The sequence below is a fragment of the Coenobita brevimanus genome, chromosome 74 (assembly GCF_032717465.1).
Source record: "Coenobita brevimanus isolate Jiangsu-jjx chromosome 74, ASM3271746v2, whole genome shotgun sequence".
NCBI lineage: Eukaryota > Metazoa > Arthropoda > Malacostraca > Decapoda > Coenobitidae > Coenobita > Coenobita brevimanus.
The window spans coordinates 24709602-24733913 of NC_137027.1; the positions used below are offsets into that span (position 1 = coordinate 24709602).

Here is a 24312-nt window from a genome sequence, read left to right on the forward strand (position 1 = left end):
GGAAAAAAAAGTTAAAGTAACGTAAGCATTCTCTCTCTCTCTCTCTCTTATCGGAAATGCTTCAGGATTATGGGTCCAGAAAACATACGGTCATAGAACTGAACGGTATGTTTCAATAATGTCGGGGTTTAGTGTCGTTCCTGTGTGGCACTCGATATAGATTACTCTGACTGGATCTAAGGGTTTTGCGCGCGCGCGCTTGTGTGTGTGTGTGTGTGTGTGTGTGTGTGTGTGTGTGTGTGTGTGTGTGTGTGTGTGTGTGTGTGTGTGTGTGTGTGTGTGTGTGTGTGTGTGTGTGTGTGTGTTTAAACTACATGAAGAATTATGTCAAATAACTTCTTTATATTCAATGTTGATCTTATTCATTTCGAAGTATTTCATTTTTCGTTCCCAATCCTAAGACGTATATTCCTAGTTTCATCTTTGCTGCTTCCAGATGATATGACTTAATTCATTAGAGATCTCTTGTAGTTAAAATATACATGATGAGTATACGTAACCACTACAGTGCGAAATTTTCTCCTAAACCAAACGTAACCATCAGGAGCTCACTTTTCTAACCAGTAATAATATATATATACTGTATATACCCGTATATATATATATATATATATATATATATATATATATATATATATATATATATATATTTTTTTTTTGGGGGGGGCGCTGCCTCCAGGAGAATTTATTCATACTGGATGCGAAGTGACAGCAAGAGAGAGAGAGAGAGAGAGAGAGAGAGAGAGAGAGACAGACAGACAGACAGACAGAGAGAAAGAAGGAAGGAAGAAAAAAACACAGTCATCCAAATTCCCAATCAGCATCTTATTTCACAGCCTTGAACACCTGGGATCTGTTTCGAGCAGCCTCTCCTTCCTGGCTCATGCTTCACTGACGCCGTGGAGTGAGTGGCAGGAAATTAATTTTGTGAAATGTTGGGTGGTTGAGCTTCCCTGCTGCTCCTATTATCATTTTCATTTACGGCAACTTACAAAAGAGACCTAAAGCTGATTCTCTAAAAGATAATCTCTTCAGTACGATGGAGACTTGCTTTATTTTAGTCTAGATTCACACTCAGATACGCACTCATACACTTCAGGTTCATCTCCAAAAATTTTTCGATATTCTTGCCGGCCCCTTTCCGAGCACCCCTTACCACACAGCGCCTCGCTTTTAACAGTGAGAATCACTTAAGCATGTACTCAGAATACACACATACACACACACATCAGTTTATTAACAGTTACCAACTTGATATATCTTTCGGGTCGTCTCATATCTTAACAGACTCCATTACACCCTCCCTCGCTATGCAACACCTATATATATAATTTCTGCATATATCTGTCAAAATCCCTACTGAAAGGTCCACCCAAGACTCACATATGCACTACAGATGCTTCTCAAAGTGAACTGATATCTCACTTCATCCATTTTCCAAACTGTCATTTACACTCACTTCTCACTATACAACATCATTTCTATACAGGCTAAACTTGCTACCGCTACTTGTTAAACAATGACCAGATTTTTACATATAAACTGCACATTCTTCTAAAAAAATTTCATTATATTCCTCAACATCCCCTTTCCGAACACACTCCATTATCTCATCCCTCGCTATAGAACACCTGCAGTATACATCATTCATAAGTATACTTAATATTGTTTTTTTTTTTTTTATGCGAGGAAGAAGGAACCAAAGGCCATGAGCCCACAATAACAGTTCCCTCCAAGAGAAAAACAAAATACAAGAGAGAGCCAAATTCAAGATCCGATCATTTCGAAATGCCTGGAAACACTGCTTTTGAAAGACTGGAGATCATAGGAAGCAGGAAATACAGACAGAGAGAGACAGTTCCAGAGTTAACATGTTGCATATGTGAAGGACTGGGAGTAACTGTTAACTCTTGCATTAGAGAGTTGGACAGAAAAGGGATAAGAGTTTGCTGCTACATGGGTGCTACGCGCCCGTCGTGGAGGTGGAGGAATGCATGCACACAGTTCAGAGGAGCAGTGACCATTGAAGTAGCGATAGAAAAGAGATAAAGATGCAACAGTGCGGCGAAGAGACAGAGGTTGAAGGGAGTCAATAAGAGGAGGAGAGTTAATGAAACGAAAAACCTTTGACTCCAACCTATTGAGAAGAGCTGTATTTGAGGAGCCTCCCCACACATGAGAGTTGTACTACACACAGGGGCGGATAAAACCCCTGTATAGAGTCAACAATTGTCCAGGGGTAAAGAAGGAATGGAGTCCGCTTAACACACTTAATCTCTTGGAAGCAGATTTTACAAGAGGTGTAATATGACCCAAATAAGTCCTGAGTAAATGAAACCCAAAGCATGTTCAAGGATGATGCAGGATTAAGATGAATATTATACATTAGTGGTTGTACCTGTGGAAGATTTTGTCGGGTTGATAGGTGTAAGAACTGAATCTTAGATGCATGAAAAACAACCAGATTATTTTTACCCCAGTCAGAGATACGAGCCAAGTCAGACATTAGGTGTGCCATAGCCTCATCCCTTGTTTGTTGAAGTAACTGCTGAGATGGGCGTTGCAGGAACCGAATGGAAAAGTGAAGTGAGAAGTCATCAGCGAATGAGTGGATAGAGTTAGATGTACAGCTTAGAAGGTCATTGTTGAATAAAAGGAAGAGAGTTCGTGATAGGACAGAGCCCTGAGGAACACAACTGTTGATAGATCTAGGAGAAGAACGATGGCCGTCTACAACAGCGGCTATAGGAACACCACTGTTGATAGATCTAGGAGAAGAACGATGGCCGTCTACAACAGCGGCTATAGAACGACCAGAAAGGAAGCTGTAGATGAAGGCACAGATAGAAGGATAGAAACCGTAAGAGGGCAGTTTGGAAATTAAAGATTTATGCCAGACTCGATCGAAAGCCTTTGAGATGTCAAGTGCAATGGCAAAGTTTTCGCCAAAGTCCCGAAAGGAGGATGACCAGAGTCTGGAAGGTAGGTGAGAAGATCGCCAGTGGAGCGTCCCTGACGGAACCCAACCCCTACTGACGATCAAAAAGAAGGTTGTGATAGGAAAGATGCCTTAAAATTTTTCTATTAAGAACTGACTCGAAAACTTTTGAAATACAGGATGTTAAAGCAATTGGACGATAGAGGGTTGGGAATGGTCACCCTTCTTTGGGACTGGCTGAATGAGAGCAAACTTCCAGCAAGAAGGAAAGGTACAAGTTGACAGACAAAAGCGAAAGAATTTACCTAGGCAGGGTGTAAGCACAGAAGCTCACATCTTGAGAACAACAGGAGAGACTCCATCAGGCCCATATGCCTTGTTAGTATTGAGGCCAGTGATGGCAGAAAATACATCAGCTGAAGCAATTTTAATGTCAGCCATGAGAAAGTCAGAGGAGGGAAGTGATGGAGGAACAGCACTGGAATCGTCTAAGGTGGAACTGGAGGAGAAAGTCTGAGCGAAGAGATCTGCTTTATCAGTAGAAGAAATAGCTACAGAACCATCAGAGTAGAAAAAAGGAGAGAAGGATGATGAGGTAAAGTTGTTAGAAAGGTTTTTGGCAAGGTGCCAGAAGGAGCGGGAAGAATTCGAGTTGGAGAGTTGAATGCATTTAGTACGAATGAAATTATTTTTAGCAGAGCGAAGAACAGACTTTGCACGATTCCGGGCAGAAACGTAAAGATGATGTGATTCAGGGAAGGGTTGGCTCCGGTACCTTTCGTAGGCTCTCTCCTTGCAGCGGATAGCATTAGAACAAGCGTGATTCAACCAAGGCTTTCTTGTATTAGATAAAGAATGCTAACTAATCACTCAAGGTTTACATATGCACTGCCAGTGTTCCCCCAAATTTTGCTTGCTATAATATTCTTGCCATCATTTTCTCGATTGATAGGGTTAGGCATATGACAGAGGAGCTAGTTGGAGAAGAACAAGGGGGATTTAGGAAGGGAAAAGGGTGTGTAGATCAGATATTTGTTCTAAGATGTTTAGTGGAGAAGTATCTAGAGAAGGGAAGGAAAGTGTAAGCTGCCTTCATGGACTTGGAGAAAGCTTATGACAGAATAGATAGGAAAGGTATGTGGAAGGTATTAAGAATATATGGAGTGGAGGGGAAATTGTTGAGTGCTGTGAAGAGTATGTACGAGGGAGCTAGGGCTACGGTGCGAGTGGATGGTGAGCTGAGTGAGTTCTTTGATCTCAATGTGGGACTGAAACAGGGGTGTGTAATGTCTCCATGGCTGTTTAATATATATATGGATGGGGTCGTAAAGAAGGTACAAGGTAGGGCAGTGGATGTTGGGGGTGGCCCTAATGAATGAGGGTGAGATTTGGAAGCTTCCGGTGTTGCTGTTTGCTGATGATACAGTATTGTTGAGTGAAGATGAATGGGAGTTGCAAGGTTTGGTGAATGAATTTGGGACAGTGTGTAGGAGGAGGAAGCTGAACGTTAATGTAAACAAAAGTAAAGTTATGGTGTTTGAGAGGAATGAAGTCACAGAGTGTGCAGTGAGGTTGGATATGGAGAATGTGAGTGCATTCAAGTACTTGGGTAGTGTGATGAGAAAGGATGGAACTTTGGGGGATGAAGTACGTGAAAGGGTACAGCAGGGAAGGAAGGTTGTTGGCACACTGAAAGCAGTGATGAGAAATAGGGAGGTGAGTATGGAAGTTAAGAAGTCACTGCATGATGGTATTGTGATCCCTACCCTGACGTATGGAAGCGAGGCGTGGACCTTGCAAGAGGGGAACAAGTCAAGAGTGAGAGCAGTGGAAATGAGTTACTTGAGAGGAGCATGTGGAGTGACATGGAGGGACAGGTTGACGAATGAAGAAGTGAAGGAACGTTGTGGGGTAGATGTGGATGTGGTTGAAAAGATTAGGAGAAATACACTGAGGTGGTTTGGACATGTGGAGAGGATGGAGAATGAAAGACTGACTAAGAGGGTGTATGTAGGTGAGGTGGAGGGGGGGAGAGGGAGGGGTAGACCGAGGATGAGGTGGAGGGATGGAGTTGAGAGGTATATGAGGGAGGGGGGGGTGAGTTGGGGGGAGGGGAGTCAAATGGTGGGTGACAGAGTGACTTGGAGGCGTTTTGTCTGCGGCCACCCTTTGCGGGATTAGGGCGTCGGGCTATAGATAGATAGATAGATAGATTTTCTCGAACACACTCCTATGCATCACCTACTGTACATATACAGTAATTTCTACACATAACTCTCAACAGGACTATGAAAAGCGTTTATCAAAAATTACCTATACCTTGCAGATACCACTAAAAATTCCCTATATTTATTCTCTTCGTTTTCCCTAACACAGTCCATTACCGCACCCCTCGCTATCCGTCACCCTGAGGCCTGGTCCAAGAGAAGGATTACCAGGCGTGTTATACAAATCAGTTAGGCTACGCTCCCAGCGCCACCCTTCCTGCAAATGACCCCTCCTGGCCACCCATCGCCCTTGATTAATCTCAGGGTCCTATAGGGGGCATGTGAGGCTCATTAGGGGGAAGGGACCTGGGAAGGGAGAGACAGGCTTGAGGATTTTCGTGGTTCGACGTGTGTGTGTGTGAGAGAGAGAGAGAGAGAGAGAGAGAGAGAGAGAGAGAGAGAATCATAGTAGGGAATGACGCCAGGGATGGTTGTTATTCATTGTTCCTTTCCCTTTCTCACCCACAATAATTATAATCTTTCCCTGTTTTGTGCCTGTTTGGTCAGTCTTTTTGTCTGTCAGTCTCGGTGGTCATTGAGAGAGCATATTCTCAGCCTGTAGTTCTTACTAAGAATTTCCAGTTTGGCAGGAATGGGAAAGCTGATAAAAAGCACGGATAGGTTGTATTAAAAATTTGCAAGATGAGTGTGCTTTCATATATATATATTCCCCTCCCTCTTCCTCTTTCTCTTCCTCGTTCCCACTCACCCGTTTCACCACAGCAGCGACGCAAGTTCCCTCCCCTTCATCCAACTTTACGCACTTCCATCACAAGAGCCCTAAGCGTCGTCACCAGCCATCATTTCCACCTTACACACGGATCCCTCCCTAATCTTTTACTCAGGGCTATCGGCTCCAAGAATTTGCTCCCTATCTTTCTTCTCAAGCAATCCGGCCCCCACAGAGCGTTCAGGTCGCGGGGGATTAGTCGTTCCTTACAGTCCCGAAAAATCCTGGCCTACGCGTATACCGACTTCGGCTGGTGGGAGACGGGGAGGGAGTGTGCGTGTGTTTGGGATTTCGTTCTCTCGTAAACAGCAGGGAAACAAGCAGGTAAGATCCCAGGGGTTTGGTGAATACATGGCGGCAGTGTCGAGCTTTCCAAAACACTCCCTTTGTTGCGTTAGAGATGTTTTTGTATGTCACTGTTTATTTATGAGAGATTTTATTTACGGATTAAAAAAAAAATGGCTCTTGCCTTGGCGTGAAGAAGCCTTCTCTTTACGCACAACATCTAATCTCATTAAAAAAAATACATTTACATTCTCCGAAAATAAATGTCAACAGAAAATACTTGGCTGTCTTTAGGAACGTAAAACATAAATACTGGATAACGCAAGAAATACAGACTCGTGTTTCGCGATATTATCAGTTTAAAAAATTTGCTGCGTTTAGGAACAGATCCAAAAGTGATATGGATTGAGGAAATTTTGTCAAAGGGTAGAAGAGAGTGTAGAAGAGACTGTGCTTTGATGAGGCAGACATAGTGAGAGGATGCATATAAATAGCGTTGTCAAAAGGATATATATGAGTGAATTTGAAAGTGAGAGGTGGCATGGATATAATTAGTGAATAAGTGAGGAATGAATGTTGAAGCGAGTGACGAGTGAGAGAAATGCATAGAAAAAATATGGATAGAGATGCACATGTAATGATCATGTGAAAAGAGGACATTCCATTCTCCCCCTTCCACAACACACACACACACACACACACACACACACACACACACACACACACACACACACACACACACACAATCACATTTTCTTTGGTGGGGCAGCTTTTCCAGATTTTTGTCTCTTCTTTTTTTTTTTTTTTTTTTTTTTACATTAACACACACACACACAAAAGCCACCACCCCCCACACACACATACACAAACACCGCCACCCAGCACACACCAACTCCTTCACTCCTTCACACACAAACATCCCTACCTCAACCTCATTCCCATACACAAACACACGTGCAACCAGGTGTATTTCCTTAAGCGCGGCACCTCCTACACCTCCGTCCCGCCCTTGCACAGACTCTATCAAGATTAAAGGATAGAGTCTTAAAAGAGAGGTATTTGACTCTCTCGGCCCCTTTTACTACATTCTGTAACCTTCTAGTTGGCTGAGGGTCAATGGATGATATCGGCTGAGGAAAAGGAGAGAGAGGAGGGATGAAGAGGGGATGGAGGCTGAGGAGCAGAGAGAGAGGTAGAAAGGTGGAGAGACTAAGGGAGATGGAGGATGAAAAGAAGAGAAATGGACGATGCCGGCTGAGGAAAAAGAGAGAGGATGAAGAGAGAGAAGAAGAGGAGGAGGAAGAGGAGTCAAAAGAGGAAGAGAAAGGGGAATAATAGAGGTGGAGGAAGAAGGAAGACGATAACAAGAAGAGGGAGAGAGAAAGAGGGGGTAACAAGGAAATGACACAGTTAAACAAGAAGAGAAGAGAGAGGGAAAAGAGAAGAGAATCGATGGTGGAAGAAAAGTGATGAGAAAAGAATGGTCTATGCTGACAGATGGAAATGTAAGATAAAGAAGGGAAGATGGAGAGGTGGAAGGAATGGTAAAAATGAGGGGGAGGGGGGGAGGAGAGAGGGGACAGACATTAGAGACGGGAAGGGAAAAGAATGGAGAAAGAAGAGATGGTGAGGGAGGGAAGGAGGGGCAGAGGGAAGGAGAAAGTAGAAAGGAAGAAAGACAGAAGATTTGAGAAGAGAATTTTAACTGGTAGGTTGATGAAAGGAAGAGAGAGGAGCAGGAAAGATGAAAGAAGAGAGAGAGAGAGAGAGAGAGAGATCAGACGGAAGGCAAAAGGCAAGACGAGATAAAGGGAAGAGAGAGACAAAAACTGAGACTAAAAAGCTGAGACTGAAAAGAGCAGCGATGCGGAAAAGGAACAGAGGTTTGAAAGTTGAATGAAATTTTGTCAGACTTAAGAAATAGTCTGTACCTCCATTTTTATGTTTATCGTTATCGTATCATCATCATCACCATCATCATCATCATCATCATTATCAGCAATAGCAGCAGCAACAATAAAAGCAGCAGTAGTAGCGGCAATTTCATCATCCTCACTATCTCTATAATTCCGTCCTTTTTCCTCCTCCTCCTCCTCATCATCATCATCATCATCATCGAACTAGCTAATCCTCTAAGCTGGGAAGGCGGAGTTCGGCAGCGAAAACAGGAAAATACAAAAACATTAAAGACTATCTTATCAAGTGAATGAGTCACTGTCCATTCACTCACCATACAAATCTCTAAATGAATAAAAACGGAATTATGAAATAAAAAAGGTAGAGAAGGGGGAAAAGGGAGAAAATGGGAGGAGAATGATAAATGACATGACAAAGGTGAGAGATGGGAAGGACGAGGAGAGAAAGAAAAGGGAAGGGAAAAGTTTGAGATGTAGAGGCGTAGCTTTCGGTTCAAAAATTCTTACACTTTCGGAGCTCTAAATTAATGAAACTGGATCTCAACCCATGTTCAAAGTTCAAAGTTCAAATAATTTATTTCCATAAAATATGGTTATTCTTACAAATCGGTATACAAAGTCACAGACAAAAATAGTCATGTCATATTCGATACATGATATCAACTACAAATCACTTAAAATTAACTTCCTAAGTTTAAATTAAAAAACATGTAAGCTTCCGGAATGAGTGATATCAGTAGGTAAATCATTCCACAGTTGGGTCCTAGTATGGTGATGGCTCTGGCACCAGAGTTTGTTCTGGTTCTTGGCACAAAAAGGTTATTTCGCTGTCTTGTTGTACTAGCTGTGTTTTCACTGACAGTGGACAACTTTAGATACCACTCAGGATAAAAACCATTGACAGCCATATAAACAATGGTACATCTGTCAAAAATATGTTTATCTTTAATCTTTAACCACTTTAATTCCTTTATGATAGGGGTTACATGGCCATACTTTGCTCCCCCGATAGTTACTTTAGCTGCAAAATTTTGTAATTTCTGAACTTGGTGAAGTAAGGTATCATTTGTCGTACCCCATATACCTATACAGTAATTTATTATGCTAAGAACTAGAGATTGTACAACAATTTTTCGAGTTGAATTATCAAAGTTTTCTCTTATTTGATATATGACCATAAGTGTTCCCATGACATTCTTACTTAATTCATTAACATGCACATCAAAAAGCATATATCTGTCGATGTAGACACCTAGATTTTTTACATTAGTGCTCGGGTAAATGTGTTCGCCAGAACAATTTATGAGTGTTAGGAGGAATAGGTGATAGAAGTCGTCTATTACCTATGAGGATACATTGTGTTTTTCTTGGATTTAGCATAAGTCCTTTTCTAAGAAATAATGTTTTGCAATCCGTAAGGTTCCTTCTGTTTTGGAGATAAGAGCCTCGAGATTGTTTATAGTGTCAGCATGGAGAAATTGGGTATCATCAGCATACTGCACCAAAGAACATCCATTTATACTCTCAGCAAGGTCATTAACATAGATGGTAAACAAGACAGGACCAAGGATTGAGCCTTGAGGGACTATTTAAGTCTAGTTACGAATTCTGTACTCCATTCTTGCAACCATCAGAAAGATTTATTCTGATTAACGTGCCTTCTGGAATACAATAATTTAGACACTAAGAATAATATTATACTTTTCGTTATCAGTTTCCAGGGTCAATAAATTTACCTAGATCTCATTTTAGTTTTCGACACGATTGTGGTGGTTGTTATGATGGTTAGTTTGGCGGATGGAACTGTGCATAATGAGGACTGTGGTAGTACTGGTTGTGATATTTGATGTAGTGGTAGTTGTGGTGGCTGGAATAGTGATGAGAGTTGTGGTAGTAATGGTAGTGGTTATTGTTATGGTGGTAGTTGCAGTGATTGGATTAGTGGTGATGAGAATTGTGGTAGTAATAGTTGTGGGTACTCTCATAGTGATAGTTGTGATGGTTGGAAATATGACAAGGATTTAGCAAGGAATGATTATGGTAGTTGTTGTAGTGATAGTTGTGGTGGTTATGTATGTGATGGTTGTGCTGGTGTTTTCTGAGGTGTTAGTTATGATGATGCGTCTGATAGCAATGGTTGTGGTAGTTGTGATAGTGGTAGTTGTGGTGAGTGCAACCGTAATGATGAGAACTGTGATGTGGTCATGGTAGTGGTGGTACTGAGGTATTTATTGTGGTGGTAGGTATGATAGTTGTGGTTATTGCGGTAGCATCTGTAATAGTGGTAGTGACAGAGTACTATTGCAGTAATTGTGTTAGCTATTGTGGTTCATATAGTACAACGATGATGTGGTGGTAGTGGTGGTGGAAGTGATGGTGACAGTGTTATAGGGACAGATGTGGTAGCAACTGTGGTATTTTGGTTGTGGTAGAAGTGGAAGTAGAAGTGATAGGCATGGTGTGTTACAGAGATAGTTGTGGTAGGAATTGTGGTACTTCCTGTGGTTGTGGTAATAGTAGTGGTTGTAGTTATAGTTACTGTGGTAGTGGTGGTGGTGGTAGCAGCTGTTTCGAGAGTCTTTTTGATCATACGGACTTCAAAGCCTGCAATACCCGGCCAGTCTGTGAAGCTGTGATCTCTCTCTCTCTCTCTCTCTCTCTCTCTCTCTCTCTCTCTTTCTTTCTCTCTCTCTCTCTAATAACACTAAGCCCCTGACATGTATAGAATATATTAAACCAAAATATATATACCAAATTAATTAGTTGCAGTGAAGTGGGTTTGAATTTCAAGCTAAAGACTTCATATCCTAAATAGGCTAAAGTTAATTAACCTGTAATGAATAAACTGATCTAGAATTACACTTTAATAACAAGAGTTCCTATACTCTGTTCACCTTATGTAGAAGTAAAATTGCCATCCTTCCAGTTTGATTAAACAGTAGTAATAGACAAAAATAAGTGCTTAGTTAAAATGAATGAGCAATATTCATGTAATGGATAGCATAACCGAAAACAAGTAAAAATAATTAAAGCTATATGAGATCTTGCTAACAAAAAGTGAACTGCAACCTCATTTCACTAGTCCGAAGCTAATGATACCACCTGGCGTTACCTGGAATAAAGATACATAGAGCTATTAATGTTACCAGCATGAATTTAGAGTCCCATGGTTCATTCACCTGTATAATATCTCGTGTTACCTGCAATATACAAGATCAGACGCGACCACGAAAGGGTTAAATGGCCAGCTAAATTTTGCCAGACTAATGAGTTTCAATCAAGTGATGTGCAGTCTCGCTTTTCAAACCAGGGATGCTTTTTTCATTTTCATACCATCGCCTTAGATTTCATTCATTATAGGATGGGCCTTTTTCCGAAATGAGGGTTAGATGCAGCATTAATAAACCCCCTTCAGCACGAGAGACCTTTCTTAAGTTAAAGCAAATCGTCTGGCAGCAACAAGAATAATTTAAAAAAGAAGGTTATCTGGGTTCAAGGCGAGAGAGAGAGAGAGAGAGAGAGAGAGAGAGAGAGAGAGAGAAGGGGGGGAGGGGAAAGGTAGAACACACACACACACACACACACACACACACACACACACACACACACACACACACACACACACACACAGGAAGTGGGGTGGAGAGCGACGGGACTGCGACAGAGACAGGGACAATTCCAGAGAGAAAAGGGAGGAGGAAAGTGGCTGCTGGTTGAGGTAGGTGACAGCTATAAGTATATAAGAGATCCCGATCCTAGCTTTATTATTATTACTTTGCTTTTATTTTATTATTTAAGTGATTATAATAGAAAAAATAATGTCATACCACCAGTTGAACAAGGACGTCATCTATCCTTGCACGTTCTTAGCTACGGTAGCCTAGCCCTGGGACCCTACTCCTTGAGGGATGCAATATAGGACTGTGTGTGTGTGTGTGTGTGTGTGTGTGTGTGTGTGTGTGTGTGCACAGCTTAGCCTATGATGTGAAACCGAGAGTCCCGCATGATGGGTGGAAGAATGTATCATTTTACTGGGCACTCATTTGCTAGTTCATATTTTTATGATCCTGTTTTTACCAAGCCACGTATTAGTTAGAAATATAATTAGCTAAATAAGTAACTAAATGATGATGTTGAGGCTGATCTTGATGAGGACAGGGAAGATGAATACGATGACGAAAACGCCGACGACGATGATTAAAACAATGATGAAGAAAACGATGACGATGATGGTAAAATATGATACCTGAAAGACTGAAGAGAAAGTTGCATGACATTGGTTCACAATATGCAAGAAAACGAGGCGGGGGAGTCAAGGGAAAAGAACAGTAGTTTTTAAACTTTCTCGTGCAGTGGACCCCTTTTATTAAAACAATCATGTGGCGGACCCTTAATTATGAGTAGATTTCCCTCCTACCCTACCTCTTGAATTTAAAGGTGTTTGTAGGCTATAATATACTAAAACTGTTACTAAATTATTTATTAATGGCTTAACTTGAACATAACTGTTCAAATTGTACTTCACATAACTGTCAAAATATTATTAATTTTACAGTTTATTACATGTTTTATCTAATACTCAAATTAGCCTGCGGATCACACTTTAAGAAACACTGGAATAGAAGAAGTGACGAAGGACGGAAGTGAATGGATGAAGTTTGCAAGGAGGTGGACTTGAAAAGAGTTGCACAGCGTTTTTTTAACATCGGAAAAAAAGAAAAAAAAACTATTTGTTTTCTCACGACTGCTGTGAGAAAAGTTCCAGTCTTGATAAAACCAGCAGTTTTTATCCGATTTAAACGAACTTTGGTGCTGTTGAGGGGTAGCCCATGACAAACCCTACTACTTTTTGGAGCCATCTGACAGGTCACAAACTTTAAAATTGCCCTTAGGCTTTATTTTTATGCTATTGTTTTAAAACCTCGTAGATTTTGCCATGAGGTGCTCCTCGACCATAGTACCAAATCTGGTTAGCTATTTCTTCCGCCAGGACTCCTTTCTTGACAGAGTGATTATAACTGTCTGTAGGAAACAAAAACAAAAACAGAACAATCGTCACTATAGCATGAGTTTTTCGGGATGAATTCTAATGCCTTCACTATAAGGGATCTTGAGTAAACTTAATAATGCTTTCTGGTGGTGAAGAATATAAAACACAGTCATTCCACGCGGTCGCAGTATACAAATCAAAAAGTGAGAGGGGGGAGGAAGCAGAAAAAGAACACATACTGTACTATTCTAATTTGTGAATTGGGGTGGGGAGAGGCCGGGGATGGTTATGGGTTTGGTGGCGTGTGCTGTGGATGAGTACGTAATCATGTGATGTGGTGCTCCATGAAGTGCTGTGGTAAGGTGAGGTAGGGTGTGGCGTAGCTGGATGGGTACTGCTGTAGTGTAGTGTTGCGGGAAGGGGTGCTTGGTTGTAGTATGGTAGGGGATGCTGTGGTGTGATGTGGCAGGATGAGGGGATGAGGTGTGATATGCTATGGTGAGATGTGCGGGCAACACCTCACCACGGAATGAACAGTTGAGGTAAAGTGGAATAATTCTTAAAGCTGGACCACCCATCTATTTCACACGCCATGTTTTGTCCATATGGGGGCAAGAAACGAGCAGCTAAGAAAGTTTAAACCCTCTCAACCTGAGATCGTCGAGTATTATTTTATTCCGGCTAACGGCAAAAATGTTATATCAGATTACAAGAGTGTCCCCCCCAAAAAAAAAGAGATAGGAAGAGTCACTTTCGTTTAGCCTATTCCGCCCGATGAATATTTTAAGGGTTGGATGGGGGAAAGAGAGACAAGTTAGATATTGAATTCTTTATTTTCGGACTACACAGAAACCACTGTCAGAGAGTTTGGATTCTTTGTAGCTCGAAACGTCAGGAGAAATAAAGACTTCAAGCCCTAACCTGTCTCTCTCTCCCACCTAACCTTTCCACCTGTCACAATGGACCATCTAGATATACTTTAATTTCATTCTGGATAACGTTAGACAGTTATATACAGACCAAAGTAGAAGTTTGGGTAGGCATTGTCGTTCACGTTGGCACCAGATAATTTTGCTTGGCTAAAATTTGTCCTAAAATTTAAATGTCTCACGAATAGACAGTTACCTTCAGTGTTGATGCATTTCCTTCATCTTCAGTGATCTCCATATTAGCTTATGTGCGGAAAAAAACAAGCAGTAGACAACGAAGGAAGGGGAAATACATGACGTATTACCATTCTCAACGAACACATTTTTATTTTTCCTCGCATATTCTAATGGTTTCAGTGGTCTCCAAAAAATCAGACTCGTTTCAGTGCGATACTTAACAAACAAATGCAAGTCCACTGTCTCCCTCAAAAAATTATCGTAAAAAAATGAACGACACAAGGCCACGGTAGGCGCGTTTCTTCATGCCCAAGAAAACAATAAACGGGAAAGATAAAAAGGAGAAACAAGGAAGAAGAGTGAAAAATAAATACCGACCTCGACTCAACAGGTGCAGAACAACTTAATGCAGGATTTCAGTAGACATATACGGCATAGACAAAACAAGAAGGAAAAGGGAAGTGATAGAAGATAAATAGAAACATACTCGAAAATTCAAAAGACAAAGCCTCCGTTGTCTCCACAAAAAAACTTCCTAGCAAAATCTGAACTTTTTGCCGCAGGACATGGAATTCTTCTGTGCAGCTTAAAAGGAACAGAACGAAAAATAAATGGACGACGAAGAGGGGTCGAAGAGAGGATTGCACCTGAAGAATTAAATCAGTTCTTTGTCACAGTTCCTCATGAAAAAGATAACCCTCCAAAGCTTTACTGCAGAGAGAGAGAGAGAGAGAGAGAGAGAGAGAGAGAGCAAAAAGAGGGATGGGATTGAAGAATACCTTGTAGGAAAAAAAGTCTTCCACAGTTTTCCTTAAAATAGGGCTCTCAAGAAATGAACTACAACTGGAAAAGAGAGGATTTAAAAAAATAAAAATAAATACAGGAAAGAGGAAAACGAAAGCGAATCGATGAAGGAGATATAGAATCGTGCTCAGTATACAAAATAATAGTCTAATGTCACCCTCAAATTAAACCCTAAAAACATAGCTGCAACTCAAAAAGAAAAAGGGGGAAGTATGAGGGGGAAAAACACAGATGGGAGAAAAGACTGCATTATAAAAGAAAGAGAAAAAATCCTTCCAGTGTACTCCTTTGAACTTAGTTCTCAAGAGCTGAACTGCAGCCAGAAAACGAGAAAAAGATAGAAAGAAAAGATGAAGGGAAGTGGAAAGAAGGAAAGCTGTAAAGAGTCCACTGTCTCCCGTTAACCCTTTACCCCGAAGACGTTAAGTTTTTAATTTAAAATTTGTTACTACATGGACGATTTTATTCAGATTTGTCCACCAGAAAAGGTTAAATGGAGCCTTTATTAACCCGTTCATTTTAAGAGGTTTCCCCAAAGAAAAAATCACAGACCCCCTTCTCTAAAAATCTGCTCTCGAATATATACAAAAGAGAAGAGACAGGAGGGAGAAGATGGTGGAAGAAAAATACATGAAAAAGAAGAAAGAAAATAATACAAGAGGCAACCGACGGAGGAAAGAAAACTAAACTAAAATATGTGAAAGAAAATAACACGAGGGAAGAGATGTGGAAAGTAAAAGTCATTAAAAAAGACGATAGAAAACACAAACGAGGCAAGAAAGAAAAACTCACTGGTGCAGTATGGTGTCACAGGAATAGCACACTTTCGCAATCAAACTTAGGTGTAACAAAAAATTTAAAAGAAGAGGAGAGAAAAATACAGGAGGCAAAAGGCGTGGGAGGAAAAATACACTAGAAAAAAAGAGACAGAAAACAAGAGGCAAGAGATGGGTGAAGAAAAATACAGTACACTACACCAGTACAATATCCCCTCCCCCTCGCTGCCTATAACTCTTCCCAGCCGCACTTGTGTCTCCTCACCACCTGGGGAACCTCCTACCCATGCTTATCTTTTCTATACTCTGTTCACGTTAACTTGGTCTAAAATTTTCAGCTGTCCTCCCAGAAGTGCCATCTGTCTGTCTGTCTGTCTGTCTGTCTGTCTGTCTGTCTGTCTGTCTCTGTTTCTGTCTGTCTGTCTGTCTCTGTTTCTCTCTCTCTCTCTCTCTCTCTCTCTCTCTCTCTCTCTCTCTCTCTCTCTCTCTCTCTCTCTCTCTCTCTCCTGAATGATGAGATATAGCAAGATATCGTTGTGAAAATATGGTGATAGTTATGAAGAGGTCCTATGGAAAGGATACAGAGACGTAGTATTGCCTTATTCTGCCTCTGAAATAAGGGATGTAAACTGCATAAGGACGAAAATCTCCGCCAAGTTAAGGTGGACGAAGTACATTCCCACTAACAACCCCTTCATCCTCGCAATTCCCTTAAATGTAAAATCAAATTCCTGTGAGAGTCGTCGTGGAAAGAGTGCTTGTGCATTGCCACTTCAATCAAGGGAATGCAGTGGGAGTATTTTAGCCTCTGAAGTAAGAGAGATTCTGAGATCCTTCTAAAAGCTGAATGAAATGTTCTTGCAGTAGTGAGAATAAAACAACACTGCCATAATCTGAGTGAATGATTTAAAGAGATCGTGCTTTAACACTCTCTCGTCAGAAGGGAGGCTCAACTAAATCCCCTTTAAATTATTTAGAAGTATCAAGAACGAAATAAAAAAAAAAGTGTCATCATGCGTATAAGTGTTAAATGGAACATGACTCTCCACAACGCTGTTCAAAGCTCTTCCTACGCGTACTGTGTCTCCTCACCAGATAGGGACTCTTGTTAAGCATTCACTCTAGCTAGAGGATCCTCTTGTGCACCCTCTTTAGATAAGGTGACCTCCTGTGCAACCTCTCGAACCTAGACCTCCTGTGCACTCTAACCACCAAGGGTGATCTGTGCACCCTCGCCAGACCTCCTGTGCACTGTCTTCCTTCCCACATCCGGCAAACAACACCTTTATCCCGGCCATTCCCTGTAATGGAGAACCAAACTTCTGAACGTGGCAGGAGTTCCCGATGGCTGTCTCAATCATAGGAATGCACTACTTGTGCGTACTTTGGACTCTGTGGTGCACTAAGGTCTTCTTTATTTTATTCCTGGTACAACCACTCATTCTGCGAGTATTCTTTATCTTAGTGTTGGAGAAAATGTTAGATACTCTCAGTCTGCTCCCTAAGTACAGTAACATCTTATGAGATTGAACCTTGCTACTCCTTGACGACTATCATCAATTTTAGAGAGAACACTTCAACTGAACTGACAAAAAAAAAAAAAAGTGGGGAGGGAGGATTTTTTTTTGGCCATTTCAAAGGAAAAGGGTGAAAAAAAAAAACACTAACACACATTTATCGGTCTTATCAAAGATGGCTCGTGGTCCTTTCAATAGACCTACTGATCTCTCCACCTAATTCCCAGTAAGCCGAACTGTGCTGGATAAAGTCGTCTGACATCAGTTGAATATCATAAATCCTGTAATTCCATGTGCTGAACTAAACCGTCCTGGGATCCATCAGAATGAAACACAAAGTCCGTAGTTCCCGCGGCTAAGCGTCTAATTGTCTTCCTTTCATCACCGCTTTCCTCAAGGCAGAGAGCTCGTTCCAGCCTCTTGACGAGGTCCGGTGCGAAGATGTAGTGTCGTTGGGGTGGAACAAAATGGCAATTACGCTTTCGCAGGGCACTAACTCACCCCGATACATACTGAACTTTAATCATGTTTGTATTAAAATGATTGCTTTCTCGTTGGCTATTGTTGCATTGATTTTACGTGCCATTTGGCGTTTTGCTATCTAGTGTGTTTGTATTTTTTAAAGTAGGACACAAATGCTTTACAAGTCACAAATATAGAGGAACATAGCATCTGTCTATGTATCGATCTATCTGTCAGTCTATCTACACATACATACATACGTAGACATAAAGAAAGGTACATAGATATATTAAACATACGATCTGCAAAAGATCAGTTTCCAAAAGAAGAGAAGGACAGGAGAGAGACTGGAAGTGGAGAGAAGGGAAGGAGAGGGTGAGGGGAGGGTGACATAGGCGGTGACCAGAAAGTTAGTGGACTCAGCAACTAAATCAACCTCACCTGCCGGAGGGACACACAGAGCCACGGAAAGTGACCCCCGTTACTAAACAGGCAAATGTTCTCCCAGGACTGAGTGTTGGCTGAGAGAAAGGGGTTGGTGGGAGCGCAGGTTTTATCCCCGACCTAGAGAGGTGGGAGGAAAGCGAGGGGTCGGGTGGTCAGTTTCCCAGCGTCTATCTGCCTTCCAGTGCGGGCAGACATATAGCTCAGTTCTGTGTTTTATTTATATGCTTCATGTGGCAGAAGTAAGCAGGGCAACAACAATTTCTGTGCTTTTTATTTTTATGCTTGGTGTAATAGGTGCTGGTAATACTACATTCATATCTGCTATTTATTTATTTATTTTTCTTTACTTTTATGTATATACTAGGTTATTTATTTATTTATGTATTTTGTCTGTCAGTTGCTTAATTGAGTCCCCCTGCCTTTCAGTTTGAGCAGACTTTGTGATGCGAAAGAAGCAGAGAAAACATCAATCATTTCTATTCTATATTTCAATTATATTTTTGTACGTTTTCCTTGACCCTTCCCATTGTGCAGGGCGCCTGTTTTGTTTTCTCTGTGATCTTCTCGAACAGTTGTGACTGTGTAGGGTTTATATGCACTGAACATAAGCACAATCATTTGGAGATGGGAATGCGAAAGATGAGGGCAGGACAACAAGCTTATTAATAAAAGTTTCTATTTATCTTTATGATTTTCTTTAATCTTTTGACCTTGTAGGGTTTATCTATCTATCTATCTATCTATTGCCAGACGCCTCAATCCCGTTTGGGGTGGCCACAAACAAATCGCCTCCAAGTCGCCCTGTCCCCCGCCATTTCACTACCCTGCTCCCAACTCACACCCCCCTCTCTCATATACCTCTCCACCCCATCCCTCCATCTCATCCTCGGTCTCCCCCTCCCTCTTCCACCCTCCACCTCGCTCACATACACTCTCTTCGTCAGTCTTTCACCCTCCATCCTCTCCACATGGCCAAACCACCTCAGTGTGTTCCTCACAACGCTTCCTATCACATCCACATCAACACCACAACGCTCCTTTATATCCTCATTCGTCAGCCTGTCTCTCCACGTGACTCCACAAGCTCCTCTTAAATAACTCATTTCCACTGCTCTCACTCTTGACTTGTGTCCTTCCAACAAGGTCCAAGCTTCACTTCCGTACGTTAGAGTTGGTATCACAATACTGTCATGTAGTAACTTTTTTACTTCCATGCTCACTTCCCTGTTTCTTATCACTGCTTTCAAGGAACCAGCAACCTTTCTTCCCTGCTGTACCCTTTCAAGCACTTCACCCTCCAAACCTCCATCCTTACTCATCACACTACCCAAATACTTAAACGTACTCACATTTTCCAATTCCTCACCATCCAACCTCGCTATACATTCACTGACTTCACCTCTCTCAAAGACCATCACTTTACTCTTCCCTACATTCACCTTTAGGTTCCGTTTCTTACACACTCTCTCAAACTCATCCACCAAGCCTTGCAGCTCCCCTTCATCTTCACTCAACAACACAGTATCATCTGCAAACAACAGTACAGGGAGTTTCCAAACACTATCCTCTCTCACCAGGGCCACTCCAACATCCACTACCCTACCTTGTACCTCTTTTATTACCCCATCCATGTACAGATTGAACAGCCATGGAGACATGACACATCCCTGTTTCAAACCAACTTTCAAAGAGAAAAATTCACTTAGTTCACCATCCACACGCACTGCAGCCTTAGCACCATCATACCTACTCTTCACAGCATTCAACAACTTCCCATCTACTCCATATATTCTTAACACTTTCCACAATCCTTGTCTATCCACCCTGTCATATGCTTTCTCCAAATCCATGAAAGCCGCATACAACTTCTTTCCCTTCTCTAGAAACTTTTCCACTAAAGATCTAAGAATGAATATCTGATCTACACAACCTCTTCCCTTCCTAAAGCCTCCCTGTTCTTCTCCAACTAATTTCTCTGTTCTTTCTCTAACTCTGTCTATAAGTATCCTACCATACACTTTTCCTATTATACTAAGAAGACAAATGCCCCTATGATTACCACACACTTCTTTTTCCCCTTTTCCTTTGTACAAGGGAATAATTATACCTGACTTCCAATCCTCCGGGACTCTACCTTCCTCCCAGGCCAATCTGCACATCTTCCACATCCATTCTACTACTATCTCTCCCCCATGCTTCAGCATCTCACCACACACTCCATCAATTCCTGGGGCTTTCCCCGATTTAACTTTCTTCATTGCTTCCACAACCTCTATCCTACTGATTTCTACCTGTCTTCTCACCTCCCTCCTTCTCCCAGCCATTCCCCAGCCACTTATACTCGCATTACTTCCATCCTCTACGTTCAACAATTCCTTAAAGTGTTCTCTCCATCTGCTCACTTTTTCTCCCTTCTCCACTAGTAATCTACCATGTTTATCTTTCACTCCCCTGCTAACTTCACTTCCACCCTGTCTTACTCTTTTCACTTCTCTCCAGAACATTTTCTTACAGTCCCTCCACTTTACATTCAAATTCCTTCCAAATTCCTGATCCACTCTCTTCTTACTCTCTCTTACTAATCTTTTCACCTCTCTCTTCCTTTCCACATATAACTCTCTCTTCTGCCTCTCAACTTCTTCCACGCCCCTATTTCTCATCCATTCATTGTATGCATTCTTCTTTTGTGCCACAGCCTGTTTCACCTCTTCAGTCCACCACGCTGTTCCTTGCACCCCCCTCCGTCTTCTCTTCCTTCCACACACCACATCACATGCTGCACATATTTCTTCTGTAAATATCTTACACACACCTTCCACGTCTCCCATCTGCTCCAATTCAAATTTGCCCAATCGTTCCTCCACTTCTCTCTTATACTCTGCCTTTTTCTCATCCTCTTGTAACCTTTCCACTCTCCTTGCAACTACTCCTTCCTCTCGTCTTTCCCTTCTTCTATTCCTCCATCTTACTTGCATCCTAATTCTGGCCACCACCAAGTAGTGGTCAGAAAGGCCACTCCCCCAACCTCTATAAACTCTTGCATCCAATATACATCTTCGCATCCTTTCATCCACACACACATAATCAATCATTGCCTTCCTTTCATTCAGTTCACCACCCACCCTTCTCATCACTCGCCATGTATACCTGTGGATCATTTTATGCCTGAAGAGGGTATTGGCTATTACCAACCCCCTCCCAGCACAGATGTCCACTAACGCACTCCCATTCTCATCTATCTCAGCAGGCACACCCCACTCACCAACTATTCCATCCACCTTCACATTACCAACTTTACCATTCATATCACCGATCAAAAACACTCTCTCATTCCTTCCAAACTTTTCCATGCACACTTCCACATTTGTCCAGAACTCTTCTCTCACTCTTCTAGCACGATCTTGCGTTGGCGCATACACACACACAATCGCCCACATTTGTATTCCAACTTTCAACTTTACCCACACAATCCTTGACCCAACTGATCCATACTGTCTTATGCTCTTCTTCCATCTTTTACTCACAACTATACACACTCCTTCCTTTGCCCTCTCATTCTCATCTACTCCTGCACATATACCCCATCCATACTCCCATTCTCTCACACTTTCTCCTCTCCATTTTGTTTCAGTTATTCCACATACATCCACTTTCGCATCCTCAAGCACCTGGACAATCTCTCTCTCTTTCACCTCATCATTCGCTCCTCTTACATTCCATGTACACATTACCAAGTCCTTTGTCCGGTCCTGGGTCGTCAACGTTTGGTCAGTCCTTGTCCGAGGCTTCTTGTTTGTTTTTTTAGTTAGTTGTTTTCCGGGGAGGGGCACTAACCCTCCGCCAACCCTTTTAGTCGCCTTTTACGACAAGCAAGGATACTGGGGGAGTATTCTTGAAAACCCCCCTACCCCCAGGGGGTTTATCTGTTCTGAATAAAATGGTCATGCTTTACTTTGAGGGGATGCGACAGAAGTAGAAAGGTGTACAGTCATTATCTATTCTTTATGGTTTCATTTATCCTTTGACTGCAAACGTTTGTACTGGGGAAAAAAATAAAATAAAAATCATCGGGACACAGCCAAGAACTGTAAAGCCTTGATCGATGAGTGGATGGAAATGTGGTGTTATTACTAGGAAATGAGTTGACAGCTCTGACAATTTTAAAATTTACTGTTCTTATTTCTGAATCCCCTCTACACTATATACGACAAAGGGGAGTACGGGTTAAGATGATGACGACGGCGACGAAGACGATGATGATGATGATGATTATTATGACGATGAATATTTAGTGTTTCCTGACCAAGCCATTGTATTTTATTAGCAAATACGGTAATTAGTGTCCACGATGACTGACTTATCCTACAGTAAGCAGTATTACTTGTCTGTTGGCTTCAAAAATGAATTTGATGTTAATACTTCATACAGAAATTTGATCTTGCTTTAGTACCACATGCATGACTAAACGGAGTATTTATTATTACTATTAAAAGGCGCGCGCGCGCGCGCGCACGCACGCACACACACACACACACACACACACACACACACACACACACACACACACACACACACACACACACACACACACACACACACACACACACACACACACACACACACACACCAAACATACAGTACATATATTTTTTTAATCTGGCTCATCAACCCTTATATGAAATGAACAAAGACTCATGCCTTCGATTCATGAACTAGAGGCTCACCGAACAACAATCGGGCGTAGAATTCAGATTACTCGCTTGTGCACGCTATCTCTCCACCTGTTTACAAAAGCTAATGGCTGATACAGATGCTGCTGTTTTTTAATTAGCCAAGTGCAGGAAAGGGATGGGGAGAAGAGGAGGCGAGGAACGACGAGAGGAGAGGAATGGAGAAGAAAGGAGAGGAAAGGGAGAGATAGAAGAAGAAAGGAAAACAGAGAAGAAAAATGAAACGAGGACGGCAGAAACGAGGAGAGAATAGGTGGGAAAACGAAAGGGAAGAAGGGAAGGGGCAAAACAAGAGAGAAAAAAAGGGAGGGGAGAGGAGAAAAAAAGTGGGGAAAGGAGAGAAGAGGGGAGAGGAGAAAAAAAGTGGGGAAAGGAGAGAAGAGGAGAGGAGAGGAGAGGTGGGAAGAGGAGAGGAAAGGAGAAATAAAAGACACAGAGGAGTAGAAGAATGGTGGGGTAGGGGAGTAGAAACGAAGAGAGGAGATGAGAGGAGAAGGAGGAGGAGGAGGAGGAGGAGGAGGAGAGAGAGAGAGAGAGAGAGAGAGAGAGAGAGAGAGAGAGAGAGGAGAAGAGAGGAGAGGAAAGGGGAGGAAGGGAGAGGAAAGAAGAGAAGGGAGGAAGTGAGAGGAGAAGGGAGGAAAGGATGGAAAGCGGTTGGTGGGAGAAGAAGAGAGCAGAGAAGAAAAACTGATAATATGAATAACGTTACCTCTCAGCGATTCGAGACCTGATAAAGGTAAAGTGTAATCTGTTGAAGTTTTTCCCTTTCTGTGTTTTCTTTGAACATTTTTTTTTAAACACTGAACAGTGAACAATCATTACTTTCTTTAAACATACCTAATAAGTTGGGTCTTAATCTCATTGTACTTAGCACAGCGAGTAGTAACTTCCTAAGCGATTTATTTTCCTTGTTCCAAATTAAAGTTTTCGTGCATGTTATTTTTATCGGATCAGTAGTCACACAGTTTCTACCAGTAACGTGGAAGGGGATATTAAGGGGTAATTTGTAGGATAAAGCGCTAAGGAAGAGAAACTGCGAAAAATCCCGAAGCCACGCAGAATACGACCCTCCACTAAAGTTACAAAAGCACGATTTTATTAAGCTGAGAATAATCATATCGTTCGGTGAGTTAATGAATATCTCGAATTTACGTTTTGGCCATACCACGTTGAGCACACCGCTTCCCGTCCGATCAGCGAAGTTAAGCAACGTTGGGTCTGGTTAGTACTTGGATGGGTGACCGCCTGGGAACACCAGATGCTGTTGGCATCCCTATGTGTCAAGTGGGGTTGGTGGAGGATTAGTGCCCCTCCCTGTAAAACAATTAACTCTAAGCCGTTTGC

The 24312-nt window shown here is 41.9% G+C and overlaps 1 non-coding gene across 1 annotated transcript; it reads left to right on the forward strand.

Moving 5' to 3' along the window:
- The first annotated feature begins 24119 nt into the window (after window positions 1-24119).
- Window positions 24120-24238, forward strand: LOC145407936 (5S ribosomal RNA). Its single transcript, XR_013898840.1, has one exon. It is a non-coding gene; the product is annotated as a 5S ribosomal RNA (ribosomal RNA).
- The last annotated feature ends 74 nt before the right edge of the window (window positions 24239-24312 follow it).